Genomic DNA, 5,000 nt, shown 5'->3' with positions numbered 1-5,000 from the left:
TGGGAGTTGGAGGTTGAGAGAGAGACAGACAGACAGACAGACAGAGAGAGAGAGAGACAGACAGACAGACAGAGAGAGAGAGAGAGACAGAGACAGAGAGAGACAGACAGACAGAGACTGAGAGAGACTGGGAGAGACACAGAAAGGCAGAGAGAGACAGAGACTGAGAGAGACTGGGAGAGACAGAGAGACAGAGAGAGAGACTGGGAGAGACACAGAAAGACAGAGAGAGACAGAGAGAGACACTGGGAGAGACACAGAAAGACAGAGAGAGACAGAGACTGAGAGAGACCTGGGAGAGACATAGAAAGACAGAGAGAGACAGAGACTGAGAGAGACCTGGGAGAGACACAGAAAGACAGAGAGAGACAGAGACAGAGAAAGAGGAGGTTTTAAGCAGTCGACAAATTTGAACCGAGTAAAAATTATTGTTTTCATGCACGTACGTTGCCAACAAACATATGAACATAACACTGATGGGAACAACATCAACAACAAAAAACAACAAATGCATTGATAGAAAACAAATGCATTGATAGAAAAAAAAGAAAGAAAGAATAAACAAAAACGAAAGTCGAGAAGGTAGATTGCTCAACAGACAAACAAATAAACAAATTAATAGATAAACATATGATATATTTAGACATATGTATATATGATAAGACAAATGAACACACCAACAAAGACAAAATACCAGACGATAATAACGATGCTGATGAGATTATCATGATAAAATGTGAAGAAGATTTTATAAGCTTCACACGAAAACAAGACTACTACGAAATGTATCGAAAAATGAGCAGATGAATGAACGAACGAACAAACCAAGGAGGGAAGGAAGAAAGGAAGGAGGAAAGAAAGGAAGGAACTGTTTTTGTTCAAAGGGGAAAATATTAGCTCATAATCGCTGTTTACAAACTAATCTCATAAAAAGATACAGGCAGACAGAGATATAGAATTAGATTAGCAGACAGACAGAGACAGAATAACAGAGAGACAGAAAGACAGAGAAATACAGGCAGAGACAGACAGAGACAGACGGACACAGAGAGACGGTGACATACACACAGAGAGACAAAGAAAGACAGAGACAGGCAGACAGAGACAGAGAAACAGAGACAGGCAGAATAACAGACAGAAAAAAAGAGACATACAGACAGATACATACAGAGACAGACAGACACAGAGAGACGGTGACATACAGCAAGAGAGACATAGAAGACAGAGACAGACAGAGAAACAGAGACACACAGAAGGAGACAGACAAACAGACAGAGATAAAATAACAGACAAATACAGGCACTTACCCGACAATTAAACACACACAACAAACAACAAATAGACAGACAATTATACAGACAGACACAGACACTTACCCGACAATTAAACACACACAACAAACAACAAATGAACAGACAATTATACAGACAGACACAGACACTTACCCGACAATTAAACACACACACAACAAACAACAAATAAACAGACAATCATACAGACAGACACAGACACTTACCCGACAATTAAACACACACACAACAAACAACAAATAAACAGACAATCATACAGACAGACACAGACACTTACCCGACAATTAAACACACACACAACAAACAACAAATAAACAGACAATCATACGGACAGACAGACACGGGCAGTAACCCGACAATTAAACACACAACAAACAACAAATAGACAGACAATTATACAGATAGACACATACACAGGCACTTACCCGACAATTAAACACACACAACAAACAACAAATAAACAGACAATCATACAGACAGACACAGACACTTACCCGACAATTAAACACACACACAACAAACAACAAATGGACATACAATTATACAGACAGATACAGGCACTTACCCGACAATTAAACACACAACAAACAACAAATAGACAGACAATTATACAGATAGACACAGACACAGGCACTTACCCGACAATTAAACACACACAACAAACAACAAATAGACAGACTATCATACAGACAGACACAGACACTTACCCGACAATTAAACACACACACAACAAACAACAAATGGACATACAATTATACAGACACACACAGACACTTACCCGACAATTAAACACACACACAACAAACAACAAATGGACATACAATTATACAGACAGATACAGGCACTTACCCGACAATTAAACACACAACAAACAACATATGGACAGACAATTATACAGATAGACACAGACACAGGCACTTACCCGACAATTAAACACACACAACAAACAACAAATAGACAGACAATTATACAGACAGACACAGACACTTACCCGACAATTAAACACACAACAAACAACATATGGACAGACAATCATACGGACAGACAGACACGGGCAGTAACCCGACAATTAAACACACACAACAAACAACAAATAGACAGACAATCATACAGACAGACACAGACACTTACCCGACAATTAAACACACACACAACAAACAACAAATGGACATACAATCATACAGACAGATACAGGCACTTACCCGACAATTAAACACACAACAAACAACATATGGACAGACAATTATACAGATAGACACAGACACAGGCACTTACCCGACAATTAAACACACACAACAAACAACAAATAGACAGACAATCATACAGACAGACACAGACACTTACCCGACAATTAAACACACACAACAAACAACAAATAGACAGACAATTATACAGACAGACACAGACACTTACCCGACAATTAAACACACACACAACAAACAACAAATGGACATACAATCATACAGACAGATACAGGCACTTACCCGACAATTAAACACACACACAACAAACAACAAATGGACATACAATTATACAGACAGATACAGGCACTTACCCGACAATTAAACACACAACAAACAACATATGGACAGACAATTATACAGATAGACACAGACACAGGCACTTGCCCGACAATTAAACACACACAACAAACAACAAATAAACAGACAATCATACAGACAGACACAGACACTTACTCGACAATTAAACACACACACAACAAACAACAAATAAACAGACAATCATACAGACAGACACAGGCACTTACCCGACAATTAAACACACACACAACAAACAACAAATGGACATACAATTATACAGACAGATACAGACACTTACCCGACAATTAAACACACAACAAACAACACCGAAAGCCACTCACTCACCCAGATAATCCAGAACCTGTTTCTCATTCTCCTCCGTGTAGTCTGCCACTGCCCCGAAGATGTCGTCGTACTTGGCAGAGAGCCGCCCCTTGTACATGGTCAGAAAGAAAATGTACAGCTCCCCGGGTATCACATCCGCGTAACACATCCCTTTGTCGCCGAAGTTGCTCACGTTAAACACCGAAGGGCCACCTTTATTTTTTGATGACTGCCGCACCTCTCGTACCAGCTCCACGCCTTTGTGGACGGTGAAGAATCGAACCTCAGCGCTGAAGGTTCCGTGCTTGGTCCGGATGTGCCTGAAGGTTCGGAGCACTTCTCCGGCGACGACGATGTCGGCGAGAGCGGAGCGGTCGTAGACGCTGAGCGGGGTCCAGCCGTTGAGCATGAAGACGCAGGCAAGAGACACGTGACATAGGTGTACTAGACAGTAGAACAGAAACGTCCTGGTCGTCACTTTCGACGCCATGGTCAGCTCAGGTATGATAGTCAGTCGTGTCCGACAATGACCATCAGAACAGCAGAGGAGGCAGCTGGTGTGACGATCTGGGCTGGAGTTTGATTACAGTGGAGAGTGTCTTGCCCAAGTTCCCAGTCCGTGAATGGGAAAGGAACAGTGATGAAACTGCTCAGGCTTCCTTCGTTGCTGTTCTTCAGCGATGGCGTTTTGTGTGATGTTGTTTTTTTAAATATTTTATCAGAATAGTGTTTAGATCCTGGGTTTATTCAACGCCGGATAAATTGCTGGTTTCCTGTGTTGCAGTTCTTCGAAGTGGCGTTTTCGTGTGATGTACCCTTCTTTTTTCAGCTTATTATTTAGAAACTGAGTTTATTCAATGCCGCATGAATTGCTGGTTTCCTGTGTTGCAGTTCATCGGCGATAGCGTTTTTTGTTTTGTTTTTAATTTTAGAATATTATCCAGAGACTGAGTTTATCCAATATCGCCTGAACAGCTTGGTTCCTGGAGAAAAATAGAAAGTCACTTTCATAAACGTTGATACAGATGGGGAAAAATCAATGTATTGACAACAGATCAGATTTCGATAATTTTGTTCAAACTCACACACAACAGCATGTATTTGTCTCCAACGAGTAAAATTCAACAGAAGTATTCTTTGCAGCCTCACGACGGAAATCAGAACTCGGAAAATAACAAGCTGTCAAGGTGAAGATTTTCCAATACGTTATCACTCACCCGCACAAGAACATATCCTCAAAACGAAAACCACAATAATGCCGTATCACAATCTGAAGAAACTGTGAATCCAAACATTTGCTTAACACTGCACTCAGGAAAGTCATACGACAGCGACCAACCGTCGGCTTTATATTACCGATCCAGGACTGGACCGTGGGAAAACGTCGGAAAATCGAGCACCAAGACTCAATCTTCCGCCCGGCGATGCTGCTGTCACCCTCGGCAACCGCCCTATTGTCTACCTCATAAACGACAAGAGGTCAGGCTATTGACCATAAGAGCGTTATTTTAACTCTGCTCCACCAAGTGTCTGCACCAGTAGTTGTAAACACTGTTTACCGGTAATTCATCAACCCCGCTAGCCGCCGGGAGGACTGTCCCGTCAACTGCCCGTGAAACCAGGACACCATTGGTCAACCCTGAATCGATTGGAGATTGGCGGAGCCTTGCCCGAGGTTCTGTAAAATCCGTCAGATGGGAATTGAGTTCCACCGCACGTTTTGTTCGTCACAGACTCTCTCTCTCTCTCTCTCTCTGTCTGCTCTCTCTCTCTAGCTCGCTCGCTCGCTCTCTCGCTAGCTCGCTTGCTCTTTCTCTGTTGGTTG

At 42.0% G+C, this 5,000-nt stretch overlaps 1 pseudogene across 1 annotated transcript in view; it reads right to left on the bottom strand.

Annotated features, from left to right (window-relative positions):
- Window positions 1–5,000, bottom strand: part of LOC143276733 (uncharacterized) — a 103,541-nt pseudogene that overhangs the window by 92,398 nt on the left and 6,143 nt on the right. Inside the window, exon 2 of the transcript XR_013053610.1 lies at window positions 3,197–4,853. The product of XR_013053610.1 is annotated as an uncharacterized LOC143276733 (transcript). The remainder of the gene's footprint in view (window positions 1–3,196; window positions 4,854–5,000) is intronic.

This window comes from Babylonia areolata, chromosome 32, assembly GCF_041734735.1.
Source record: "Babylonia areolata isolate BAREFJ2019XMU chromosome 32, ASM4173473v1, whole genome shotgun sequence".
Classification (NCBI taxonomy): Eukaryota; Metazoa; Mollusca; class Gastropoda; order Neogastropoda; family Buccinidae; genus Babylonia; species Babylonia areolata.
The sequence above is the reverse complement of the archived record's forward strand: the minus strand, read 5'-3'. Positions and strand labels throughout refer to the sequence as shown.